The sequence below is a fragment of the Eumetopias jubatus genome, unplaced genomic scaffold, assembly GCF_037043125.1.
Source record: "Eumetopias jubatus isolate StellerSeaLion01/CBP00866 unplaced genomic scaffold, mEumJub1_p1.0 scaffold_5, whole genome shotgun sequence".
In the NCBI taxonomy this organism is placed as follows: domain Eukaryota; kingdom Metazoa; phylum Chordata; class Mammalia; order Carnivora; family Otariidae; genus Eumetopias; species Eumetopias jubatus.
In genome coordinates this window covers 53,345,867-53,360,206 of record NW_028274811.1, presented here as the reverse complement: position 1 = coordinate 53,360,206, position 14,340 = coordinate 53,345,867, and positions in this window count along the sequence as shown.

The following is a 14,340-nucleotide window of genomic DNA, read 5'->3' as shown; positions in this document are numbered from 1 at the left end:
TATACCTGCAATGTGAAGAGGGATTTGGAGAAGATGATGCCTGCGCCTGTCATTCAGCCGCTGAAGTAATTCAGGCAAAAGATCATTGAGATCTGAACTATGGCAAGTTGCGACCGGCCTAACTCAGGTGGTGACAAGCTTTTGCCAAAATTACTTCAACAGGGGAAAATACCAATGACATATTACGTGACAACATGGAATATAAAACTAAATACAGAATTAAGACTTCTACTTTCACCCCTTGGTAGATTACCATTCTGAGGACATTCCCATTGAAAAACAACTAGATCCCAGATTGATCTAAACAACTAGATCCCAGATTGAATGACTTTCTTATGCTGTTATACAAAGAAATACAGAAGGTCTCCAAGGATGTATACATGAACACAAAAACAAACAAGCATAAAGATGAGATCTGTATGCAATCTTGGGAACAGTTAACAGTGGCTATGCAGGAAGAGCAGGGTACCGCCTATAGTAGATGGCTGCAAAGATACTGAGCCTTGGGCCAAGACTGGATGGGGAAATGGAGCCTGAGCCTCCCCTCTATTGAGCACAGACACTTGAGGAAGTGTAAAGTTACGACAACTGTGACGTTTAAGCCAATTGTGAAGTCAGAGGATACACAGTGCCCACAGAAGCCTGCCCTCACTTCTCATACCAATGGCAAGTACCCAGGGTTCCCAAATCCGCCTTCGATTTCAGTAATTCTCCGGAAGGACGCACAGAACTTACTGAAAACTGTTAGACTCACAGTTATGTTTTATTACAGGAAAAGGATATCAATTATGATAAGCCAATGGAAGAAGCACATAGGGGAGAGTCCAGGAAAAGTACCAAATGTGGAGTTTCCATGGTCCTCTCCCCATTGGAATCATGGATACATCACTTCCCTGGCATTAACGTGTAACTATGGAGTATTGCCATCCAGAAAAGCTCATCTAAGCTTTTAGAGTCTAGAGTTTTTATTTGGGCGCAATCACAGATAGCCCATGTGGCTATCTTTAGTCTCCACTGCCTCTCAGAGGTCAGGCTGACACCTTTAGTCTCCAGTCCCTTCAGGAAGCAAAACTGATAGCATGTGGCCCAAAGCTCCCATTATAAATCATGCTGTTGGACTATCTGCCGGCCAAAGCCCCTAGGCAAATAAACACACTCCTATCAAGCAGGACACTACAAAGGCCTAGAGATCATTGCCAGGAGCTGATAGAAAAGGCCAGTTGTCTCTTTAGGTTAATTCTTCATTACACAGGAAAGTTAAAGTAGTCCCATTTCAATGGCAGCCCTTGGCCCCCAGCATCTTGAATTTAGGGCAGCAAAATTAAGGTCAAGCAATAAGCTCACAATTAAAGTTCACCAAGCACTTTAGAAATTAAGCCACCATGTGTGAGAGCCAAGAGAAACAAATAACAGATTTAGACCATTAAAGCCTGCAAATATTGGAACGGTCAGAATAAGAATAGATATAGAGAAAATATTTAAATTTAAAAAAAAAACGAATGAATAAATCTGAAATATAAACAAGATACAAGATGCTATTAAAAACTCACAGGCACATTTGAAAAAGAACCAAATGGAACTAGTAAAAATAAAAAGGGAACTGGTAAACCGGAAAACAGAGCTGAAGAATTTATCCAGACTGCAGCACAAAGAGTTGAGCCTATGAAGATAGGAACAAGAAGATAGGAGCTATGCAGGATAGACTAAAGAGATCTAAGTGTTCTCAAATATGCCTGGGATTTGTTTTAGTCAGACATGGTAAGAAACGCAGGCACGAAAATGACTGTCATGAAGGAAGAAGTTGTTATTCTCCCAGATCCCTAGAAACAGGAGACACAGCACAGCACTGAGGATCAGGGTTGGTGAGGAAGCAGAGAGAGCAAGGGAAAAACATGAACAAGAGCCTTTCTTGTTACCGTGGGAAGAAATGCGCTAGGCAGGGTAAGCAGGCTTAGGACTGGGCTCTCGAGGGCAGGTGCTGACTCTTGTTGTCTGGTACCTGACCCTGGGGTGATGAGGCCACGGGGATATGGGCCCGGAATATGAGGTGGTAAAGGGTGTGGGCTCTGGGTTGGTTGGTTTGCTCATGAAAGGTATGCTCCAGGTGAGTCATTTACTATCTTTAGGATAGGAATCGGCTGAGCCCTCTCTAGGGTCGGTATCAGCCCCAAGATGTCAAAGCATCAGGAAATTAAAAAACAGAACAAAGCAAAACATCATCAATACACTCACATATGTCTAATGTGAGTCTGAAGAAAAGGAATAGAGAAGATTGAGGGGTGCCTGGGTGGCTCAGTCTGTTAAGTGTCTGACTCTTGACTCAGGTTGTAATCTCAGGGTCGTGAGATCGGGCCCCGAGTTGGGCTCCACACTAAGCAAAGTCTGCTTCTCTCCCTCTCCTTCTACCTCTCCCTGCATGTCTCTCTCTCTCTCAAATAAATAGATCTTAAAAAAGAGAGAGAGAGATTAAAAAGAGATAGTATTTGAAGAGATGACTGAAAACTTTCCTGAACTAATGGTAATTATGAACCCACAAATCCAGACAATAGAACATATCCCAAAAAGGACAAAGAAAAAGAAATCCACACCTAGATATGCTGTGGTGAAAAAGAAGCAGAAAGACAGGGCAAGACACTGAAAAGTAGTCAGAGAACTGATAAATTACTTTCAAAGTAACGGCAGCCTGAGAGCAAATTTCTCAATAGCAACAATGAGTAGTTAGAGGAGAAAGAAAAGTAACTATCAACTTAGAGCTGTACTCCCAACAAAGCCATCCTTCCAGAATGAGAGTGGGGTGAAGGTTCTACACAAGATGGAAAATAAACACACTTGACTCATCTCTCTCACCAAATGCAACAATCAACCATGTAAGAACACACAGTGCAGCTATCTGAGAAATCTAAAAAGTAGTTGATAGCTAACAGGAACACTGGGGAAGGAGGTCAAAACTTTAAGGACTGAATGGTAATGAGTTTTCCATTTTTCTCCTTTCCAACAGCACCTGGCCTGGACTCACCAGCAGCCCAAAGCTGGTTGGGGAGAGAGAAAGCACAAAGAGAAGCCCTCTCTTTCTGGTCTGAGGAGTGGGAATGGGGTATACCACAAGTCAGAGAGAGTAGGGGGAACCATGGTCTTTTTGTCTTTTTTCCATTCTTTCTCGTTCCAGCCCTCAGGGGAAGCGTGGACATGTATGACCAGATCCTTACCATTTCACTCCATGGGGATCTGGACTTGAGGAACCAGCACCATATAAGCTAAGCATTTAACATTAAAAAAAAAAAAAAAGTAGAAAAGAACAGCAAAATGAATCCAAATAGAACGAAGGACATAATATATTTCACTTAATTTAAGATGCCACCGATGTATGCATTTTTGTTTCACATACCAGTTAGAAGGAAAAAAGTATCTTTAGACTTACTTAGACACAATTCATCAGTCTTATATAATACCCAGTGCTTATTACAACACATACCCTCCCCCATGTCCATCACCAAGTTACCCCACCCATCCAACAAGTCTATATATTACCCAGTGCTCATCATGATAAGCGTATTCATAGACCCCTTCACTTATTTCATCCATGCCCCACCCACCTCCCCTTTGACAACAAACAGCTTGTTTTCTATATTTAAGAAGCTGGGTTTTTTGTCTTTTCTTTATTTGTTTCTTAAATTCCACATATGAGTACAATCATGTGGTATTCGTCTTCCTATGACTTATTTCACTTCGCATAATACTCTCTAGCTCCATCCATGTTGTTGCAAAGGGTAAGATTTCGTTCTTTTTTATGGCTGAGTAATATTCCAAGCCCATTGATCTATGGACGGACATTTGGGTTGCTTCCATATCTTGGCTATTGTAAATAATGCTGAAACAAACTTAGGGGTGTATATGTCTTTTTGGATTAGTGTTTTTGTTTTCTTGGGTAAACACCCAGTAGTGGAATTACTGGCGATCCCATATGGTATACTGGAATTACATATGGTATTTCTATTTTCAATTTTTTACGGAATGTTCACACTGTTTTCCAGAGTGGATGCCCCAGTTTGCATTCCCACCAACAGTGCACGACAGTTCCTTTTTCTCCACATCCTCGCCAACACTTTTTTCTTGTGTTTTTGATTTTAGCCATTCTGACAGGTGTGAGGTGATATCACGTTGCAGGTTTGACATGCATTTCCATGATGATCAGTAAAGTGAAGCATCTTTTCATGTGTCTGTTGGCCATCTGGATGTCTTCTTTGGGAAAATGTCTATCCTGCCTATTTTTTAATTGAATTATTTGGTTTTTTGGTGTTGACTTATTTAAGTTCCTTACACATTTTCAATATATCAACTCCATATCAGACATAGCATTTGCAAATATCTTTTCCCATTCAGTAAGCTGTCTTTTAGTTTGTTGATGGTTACCTTTGCTGTGTAAAAGCTTTTTATTTTGATGTAGTCTCAATAGTTTCATTTTGCTTTTTTTTCCCTTGCCAAAGGGTTCATATCTAGAAAAATGTTTCTACAGCAGATGTCAAAGAGATTACTGCCTGTTTTCTTTTAGGAATTTTATGGGTTCAGATCTCACATTTAGGTCTTTAACCCATTTTGAGTCTATTTTTGTGTATGGTATAAGAAAGAGGTCCCATTTCATTCTTATGCACGTGGCTGTCCGTTTTTCCCAACACCATTTTTTGAAGAGATTGTCTTTTTCCCAGTGGACATTCTTGCCTCCTTTGTCCTAGGTTAACTGACCACATACTCATGGGTTTATTTCTGGACTGTAATCTGTGTCTATTTTTGTACCAGTATCATACTGTTTTGATTACTATAGCTTTGTAGGATATCTTGACGTATGGGATTGTGATACCTTCAATTTTGTCCTTTTTCAAGAGTGCTTTGGCTATATGGGGTCTTCTGTGGTTCCATACAAATTTTAAGGTTATTTGTTCTAGTTCTGTGAAAAATGCAATTGCTATTTTGATAGGAATTACATTAAATCTGTAGATTGCTTTGGGTAGTATAGACACTTTAACAATATCTGTTCTTCCAATCCATGAACATGAAATATCTTTCCATTTGTTCGTGCCATCTTCAATTTCTTTCATCAGTGTTTTCGGTGTACAGGTCTTTCATCTCCTTGGTTAAGTTTCTTTCTAGGTATTTTATTTTTCTGGTACAGTTGTAAATGGGATTGTTTCCTTAATTTCTCTTTCTTCTACTTAATCATATTAACAGACTAAATTAGAAAGAAATCATTTCAGTAGGTTCAGGAAAAGCATTTGACAAAATTCTATATGTATTTAAAATCTATTTATTTATTTATTTATTTATTGAGAGCGAGAGCATGTGCACATGTGCACATGTGCGTGCACAAGCTGGGTGGCGGGGAGGTGCAGAGGGAAAGGGAGGGAGAAAATCTTAAGCAGGCTCCACATCCAGCAAAGAGCCTTAGGCAGAACTTGATCTCAGGACCCTGAGATGATGGCCTGAGTGGAAATCAAGAGTTGGATGCTCAACCCACTAAGCCACCTAGGGGCCCCACCAATGCTAAAATTTACATAGAAAAACAAAGATTCAAGAGTAACCAAGACATTCCTGAAGACAATAAGGTTGGGGCGAACTGACCTAGCAGATACCAGGATTTACTATAAAACTTTAGTTATTAAGACCAGTTTGGCATCAGCACAGAAACATAACCAATAAAATAAAACAGAGACCCTAGAAAAAGATCTGTGCATATATGGAATCTTGAGTATGTTACAAAGATGGCATTGTAGGTCATGAGAAATAGATTCCTGTTGTCTAAATTAGACTGAAAACACTTGCTTAGTCATGGCAGGAGGGCTTAGTCGGGGGTGGGGGTGAAACAGGATTTCTACCTCTGGAATCCATCAATTCCAGATAGATTAAGGACTTCCATCTGAAAGGTCAAACTTCAAAACTATTAGAAAAAAAGTCAGGAATATATCTCTCTGACCTTGAGATAAAAAATCTTTCTCAAACAAGACATAAAAAGCAGTAACAAAGAAGAGTAATAGATTTGGCTACATTAAACTTAAGAGCTTCTTTTCATCGAAAGAAACATTAAAAAGTGAAAAGACAGGCCACAAACTAGAAGAGGGTATTTTCAACACATATCATGAGGCAACAATTAGTATTCAGAATATGTTTTTAATTTCTTCAAATCAATAAAAAAATCCAATAAAAAATGGACAAATAGCACAAATAGGAATTTCACAAAAGAGAAAACACAAATGGACATAGGACTGGACATATGAAAAACATTCTAATAACTAAAGAAATGCAGATTAAAACCATTTATATAAAAGCATTTTATACCTAGTGGATTAGCAAAAAGTATGAAGTTTAACAACTTTCAGTGTTAGAAGTGTAAATGTATGAGAGCTCTCCTACACTGATAGTGGAAGAGTAGATGGATGTAACCATTTTGAAAAACATTTTGGTGTTATCTTATACATCAGTATTAAATTTCCTAGTAGTCATGTTTAAAGGGTAAAAAGAAATGGGGCCTGGCTGGCTCAGTCAGTAGAACATGTAACTCTTGATCTCAAGGTTCTAAATTCAAGCCCCATCTTGGACATAGAGCCTACCTTTATTTTATTTTTTTTTTTGAAGATTCTATTTATTTGAGAGAGAGCCAGAGACAGATCACAAGCAGGGGGAGCAGCAGAGGGAGAGTGAGAAGCAGGCTCCCCGCTGAGCAATGAGCGGGATGCGGGACTTGATCCCAGGACCCTGGGATTATGACCTAAGCTGAAGTCAGACCCTAAACTGAAGTCAGACACTTAACCAACTGAGTCACCCAGGCACCCAGAACCTACTTAAAAAAAAAAAAAAGGGAAAAAGAAACAAATGAAATTAATTTTAATAACATATTGTATTTTACTCACACTATCCAAAATGTTATCATTTCAACATGGAATCAGTGTAAAAAGAATTATTAATGAGATATCTTATACTCTTTTTTCATAATGAAGGAGATCAGAATATACCACTCTAGGGGCACCTGGCTGGCTTAGTCAGTGAAGCATGCAACTCTTGACCTTGGGTTTATGAGTTCGAGCCCCACATTGGGTGTAGAGATTACTTTAAAAATTTTTTTAAATCTTAAAAGAATATATAAACCACTCTAAAACATGCCACTTGAGCATAAGAGTTATTTTTGAGCTAAAGACAAGTCAGAAACAGTAGACTAAGAGAGAGCTCTCCTCCCTCCCCTTTTCTGCTTAAAAGTAGAGCATAAATTTCCCTGTGTAAAGGTTACATAAATTTCTATTTGTAAAGCAGCCTACCTCCCCATGTCCTGCACCACAAAAAGGAGAGCCATTCTTATCTCAGGAGACAACTTGAGACTGCTTAACAAATATGACTCAGGGCACCTGGGTGGCTCAGTCGTTAAGCGTCTGCCTTCGGCTCAGGTCATGATCCCAGAGTCCTGGGATCGAGCCCCACATCGGGCTCCCTGCTTGGAGGCGGGAAGCCTGCTTCTCCCTCTCCCGCTCCCCCTGCTTGTGTTCCCTCTCTCGCAATGTTTCTCTCTGTCGAATAAATAAATAAAATCTTAAAAAAAAACAAACAAATATGACTCAACAACACTTCTCTAGGATGTATTTTCTAGTCATCATCCCACAATTTAACACCCCTCATAGCCCAAACTCCTTTTGCCTTGGTCTAGTCATTTCACCATAATTTATCCCCCTTTGTTACAAAGTTATACCAGCCCCTGGGTCTAACCATCACTTTGGGCTTTTGCTTCTTTCCTATGAAATGCCCGTGCATGTAAAAAATATTAACATCAAAAAATCTGTATGTCTTTTCTCTTTTTAATCTCTCTTTTGTGAATTTAATTCATACCATAAGAGGTAAAGTATTTTTCCTCCCCTATAATGTCTTCAAAATCCATTATGTATTGTACACACAGCATATTTCAATCCGGAAGCTAAACTTGGAAATACTTGATCTCTATTTATATTTCATAAAGTTAATAGTTGAAAAAGGAGATTCACAGACCAAAATTGTTCCAATCATATTAAAAAGTTATCCAAGAACTGCATCGATTTTCAGTGTTTACATTAACATTAAATTGAATATTTTAGTTCCTCATTCGTGCTAGCTGCATTTCAAGGGCACAGTAGCTACGTGTGGCTACAGTATTGAACAAGAATAGTCTTTGACTCAGTAAGCCCACTCCTAAATAAATCCCCTACAGTAGTGGTTCTCAAACTGCAAGCATCAGAATACTTGAAGGGCTGGTCAAAACACAGATTTCTGGGGCCTATCCCAGAGTTTCTGATTCAATAGTCTGGGATGAGGTTCAAGAATTTGCATTTCTAACCATTTCCCAGGTGATAACTGACACCATCCTGTGTGATATACATAGGAAGTCCTCTGCAACTCTATCTTAGCAAAAACTGGAAACAACCTACATAGCCATCAACAGAAGAATGGATTTCTGTAAAGTATGTATAAGCCCATAATAGAATACTATACAAAACTGAAAATGATGTGTTGTGTAGTGAAACAATAGGGATCCAATTTATCCATTTATAGAAAGAGAATGATCTTTTTAATAAAGCAGTTCCCAGAAGACTATAGACAACATAATACTGTTTTTATAAAACTCAAAAACAAACAATATATTATTAGGACATAATTAATAAAACCATTCTTATTTTAAAAGCAAGGAAATGAAAAGCAAAATCTGAGATAGTGGTTACCTCAGGAGCTAGAGAGGAAGCATAAGAATTAGAGTATATTCACAGGTGTTCCTATTATTATGCCTTATAAATTAAATATATGTCCTATTAGATCATTTTCATATATTGTATATTAAAAACATTATAAAGAAAATAAAAGATAAAAATTTAAATAACACTGTATAGCACATAATCCCAAAAATATTAAAAATACATGTATTTATAGATGCAAGGGGAAAAAGTCTGGAAGGAAAAAATGTCAGAACGTTTGGGCGCCTGGGTGGCTCGGTTGGTTAAGCGACTGCCTTTGGCTCAGGTCATGATCCCGGAGTCCCGGGATCGAGTCCCGTGTCGAGCTCCCTGCTCAGCGGGGAGTCTGCTTGTCCCTCTGACCCTCTTCCCTCTCGTGCTCTCTCTCTATCATTCTCTCTCTCAAATAAATAAATAAAATCTTTAAAAAAAAAGAAAAAAATGTCAGAATGTTAATAACGGTTATTTCTGGGTTGTAGAGTTTGGATATGTTTTTTCTTTTTGTATAACTGTATGTTCTCTATAATAAATATGCAATGCTTTATAATTAAACAAGTTTGTTTCTTTTTATCTTCAACACATATGGGATTAAACTTGCTGTACTCAGTTATTCTTCAAACCCTCTGTTCATTTCTGTACCACCACAGTACAAACCTTAAGAAGGACCCATTTCTGTTTGCCACAATAAATATCTCAGATGTCTTTATGTGTTCTTATTAATAATAGTAACAATGATAGCTGACATAGATAAAGCACCTACCATGTGTTCTTATGTTCTATGTATTAAGTAAATAATTTTGGTTAAGCTTACAAAAACTCAAAACCTAGGTGCCATTGCTTTTCTCCATTTTACAAATGTACAAAAGGAGATAAAGTACTTTCTTAAGTAGCTTGGATAAATCGCCCAAGTCCACATAGCTTAGAAGGTGGTTTTCCATCAATACCAGCAAAAAGGAAAGCAAAAGTTTGCATTTCATAACTAAGTTCTGTTTTAGGGTTCATTTTCTCAGAAATAACTTGGTGAGATTATTCTACATGTCAACAAAAAGTGGGGAGAGGACTCATGGAAAGTGTATTAGATTTCCTGATCTAATAAATTCAAGAAAGCAATTGTAATTACTGCTGACGACAGAACTTCCTGGCCAAAATCACTGTCTCAATGAGCAGAGCTTGGCTATTTTCAGTATAATCAAGACAAGCAGAAACCTGGATGACATCAGCAGTGGTCCAAGTCAAAAGAGCCCTCAGCCTCATTGAGGCCTTGGGACTCCTGCCATTGGGCTCACCTTCCAAAGAAAAGAGCTTAAAATGCATTTGCCATGGTATTAGTGCTAGAGAAAGTCTCAGGGACTATTTCCCTCATTCTCCATGTCATGTGTATTTCGTCTTTCATGCTGAGATAATCAATCATCATACTTGCCAAATACAATGGAAAATAGATGCTATTGATTTCTCTTGACAACATCATGCTGGGATACTGAGACCATATCAGTCCACAAACATTGCTTTTGACCAAAAGTATCCTGAGTCATCACCAAACAGCTTATTTAATTTTATTCTAATGAAAATCCCCGATACATCACCTCCTCTACCAAACCCACTATGAAGGCCTCTTGGGAGCTTTCTATTTCTGTCTTCTTTTCCCGGTTTCCACCTTCCTCGTACCTCAATGATAATTTAGAATCTTTAAAAGCCCCAACTTCTGTCCTAAATAGACAAAAAATGTCCATTCCGTTTCATTTTAAGAAAGTAAACACCTTACTGGAAAACCCAAGATCTCAAATCCATGATGGTAGCAAAAGGTAGGTATATTAGTAGAAGGCAGACTGGGCAGCCCAAACTTGGGTCTGACCAGGCCCAAAGTGACCATGGAAGCTGACAGCTTGGGCCAGCTTCCAGGAAGGACAGAGCCACACTTCAGTCCAGCAGCTGAGGACAGAGGATAGCCTAGACAGAGAAAACAACACCCAATGGGTCCAATGTTATCACAAGGGTCCTTAAAAGTGGAAGACGAGGAGCACCTGGGTGATGCAGTCAGTTAAACAACCAACTCTTGGTTTCAGCTCAGGTCATGATTTCAGGGTCATGAGATTGAGCCCAGGTCAGGCTCTGTGCTCAGCCTGGAGTCTGCTTGGAATTCTCTCTCCCTCTCCCGCAGCCCCTCCCCCTACTCGCTCTCTCTCAAATAAATAAATCTTTAAAAAAAAGTGGAAGGTGAAATTGGGAGAGGGACCACAAGAGATGGCAGCATGATATTCGCCTTACAGATGGAGGAAAGGAGCTATAAGTCAAGGAAAGTAAGCAGTCTCTAGAAGCTGAAAGGGTAACAAAATGGATTTTCTGAATTCAGCATTAGACTCTGCCTACAAACATTATCCACACTCTCTTGTGAGTCATGTACATAGCCCCTTATAACAAGCATTTCCCACAATCCCATTTCCTGGTCTTTTCTTTGTTTTTCTATTTCTCCAAATAAAGCAGAGCAAAAAGGTCTTGGTCTAGCTGTTGGTACATGTTAAGCCTGTCCCTCAGGGACCAAGAGAAGCACAACATATCCTTGGCCATGTGCTTAACTCTAAATGCTATATTTCCTCAGCGACCTTATTCCTCTGTCTTTGAAGAACCATTTGAAAGTGGTTCTTACAACAAATCAATTGAATTTCTATTATGTTCTGGACATTGTGCCTACCTCTGGGCATGCAATTATGAGCAAAGTAGACATTGTTCTTGTCCTTGGGAAGCTATTGAAAGAAATAGTAAATTATCACATAAAAAAGACAAAATACGTAGGCACTGTTTTAAGTACTTAACACACACTAACATTTTAATTTTCCAACAATCCTGGAGGTTATTATGTTCTATTTAAAGATGATAAAAATGAAGTTCACAAGGGTTAACCATCTTGGCCAAGATTATCTATCTAAGTAGAAATGCAGCTAGGATACAAACCCAGGCCATCAGTATCTAGATTTTGTGTTCTCAGGCTTTTCAGTGTATTACCTCTTCATGATTCCAAGAATACAAACATTGCCTGTACTATCCATTTTTTTACAGTAAGATCCATTTTATCTAGAGTGATAGAACAGAAATAAGATTACTAAAGAATAGGACAAAGAAAAAAAAATAACCAGGATCAAATATTTGACAGCAAACCCAGAAGCCCAGTCTAGTTTCAGGAGAATCTGTTGTACTATAAATGAATACCAGTGTTGGATCCCAGTAATCAGATATCAAAATTCTGTACCATTTGCAATGACCTTGCCCCAGAGAAATGTGAATACTTTCAGGTTACAATGCTGGATATGTTTGCTCTGGCCCCAAAAAGGATCCCTGACCAGATTCCATATATACATTCTCTCCTAGTGCAAGAGCTGGATTTCTGCTACACACCTAACTCACAAGGAAATGCAACTGCATTTACAGTATGAGATCAGTAAGAAACCTGCCCTCAGCCAAAGACCATTTCCTCTCCTCTCAAAACCCAAATATGACCAGCGCTATGGCGGGTAGTGTCCAGGAGTATCAACTGCAGGTGAGGTCTTAAGTATCACTGCAAGAGGGCTCTTCCAGTGTAGAAGCCCTACTCTGTGGAGGACTTTTCCCTTGAGAACATACTCAGCTCAGTCTGTAGAATACACCAGTGTGTCTCAGAAGGAAAGTATAGAAAAAAAGTGTATGAGACCCCTAAGTTCTCCAGCATCTGCCTTCCGAGGCCCAAGAGACTTCCTACTAGTTCCCTGTAAGAGAAATGAACATAGAAGATAAAGTAAAAACAGGATTGCCAGACAGAGTTTTGTCCCCAACCTTCTCTGAGGAACCCTGAATGGGTAGACTGGGCATATTTCAGAGGGTCTTGCTTTGGCTGATCTAGATTGGCCTAAGCAGCCAGAGTCAAAAACCTTCCAAGTGGCTTCCTTGTTCCATTGCCTTTAGGCCCATATGCTCTCTAAGTCTTAAAGATCTCATCTGGGGTGAGAAGAGACAAGGAAAGATAAATGTGCAAAAAAAAAAAAAAAAAAAAAAAACACGTCCCAAAGGAGAGTCTTTCCCCTAAGGTCCTCAGTATAAGCCTAAAGCTACCTACACTAAGGTCTTCCTAGAGCAGAGAGGAAGAGGAAGCCTCTTAAGAGACAGAAGGCTCCAACCTTCTGTATTAGAAAAGGGAGCATTCCAAAGGAGATAGTTCCAGCTGGAACACACACAGGGGACAGCCTCTTGCGTACAGTTCAGGAAGGAAAAAGGGAAAAAAAAAAAAACCAAAGACTTGAACAATAAATACAAGTGGTAAATTTCTTCCCATTTTCTCCTTTACTCAATTTTTGTGAAAAATACTAATAAAGTTAGAAACGAAAATCTTTTAAAAAGAAAGAAAACTTCAGCACCCAGGACAGTGCCCATGCAACAATTTGTTGGTTGAATGCATGCTCCCTTCTCCCCACACAAGAAAAACTGCCAGTCTTCCAGAATAGATTCTGAATCCTATACCTACACTGGATCAGAACAAGCTAGTAAAACTTTTGGTGCAGTTAGCATTAAACACCCTCTTCGTTTTAATATGAGGCACCCTGTTTGAGAGTCTACTTCCAGATGCCTAACTGATCCTTTTGGCTAATCTGCCAGTTGTTCAGATGCAATAAGGAAGCTCCTCTGTTATTTCCCACAACGCCTGGAAACAAATCCTACAGAGACCAGTCACAAACACACAGAGCCTAGGAAATTACGCAGACTTTCCTTTATCCTTTGTCATAGCTAACCTGTATTGAATACTTGCGTTCAGGTACTGTTCATACATTTTGGCTCCTTTAGTCCTCCTTGGGTCAACAAGACAGATCAAATGGGAAAAAACTGCCTTCATGGTTACCAAGAGTCGTGATCTGAACAGGTAATCCATGGCTATATGAGACAACCTCATTTTAGAGGATTATGTCCAGTTCTTGGTGCCACATTTTAAGGAAGTCTCCACCTGTACTAAGAACACATCTCAGTAAAAGTGACACTATATCCTAGCTGAAAGAACAGACAGGCTAAATTAGAGCCACATTAGCAGCACACTGACGTTGATATTTAAACAGAATCTTTACCTGCCTTAATTTTATCTGATTATGCCTACTTCTACTGCCTCTATCTCCACAAAAGAAGAGTTCAAAAACATTCAAGACAAAACACCCACCCCTGTTGTATTTATGAAATATGGTCTGTCTCCACTGAGACTGCAATGGAGGAGGAATTACTTTTCCCTTTTCCTGAGGGACATCATTAGCATAGTGATAATTAATGAAAGGCAGCAGCCAGAGTTTGGTAAATTATTAATGGTTTCAATCATCCAGAGAGCAGAGAGGCCCTGTGTGCAGTTGCCCTTGGTGACAGCGTGAGAGTGCTCTGGGGAAACAGGGACAATGGACAGAAAACCAGAGCCGGTGTGGGTGTAGCTCTGCATGCACACACAGGTTCAGACTTTCTCATCCAAATGGAACACGTTTTCATGCAGCAGTATTCATAGACCAAAACTGAGAAAAAGTCCCTCTGGCATATGGCGAATATTATCAGATTCTCCTTATACCATGGCTAAACAGAAATTAGGTCTGGTTCCAAGGAGCTGTTGAAA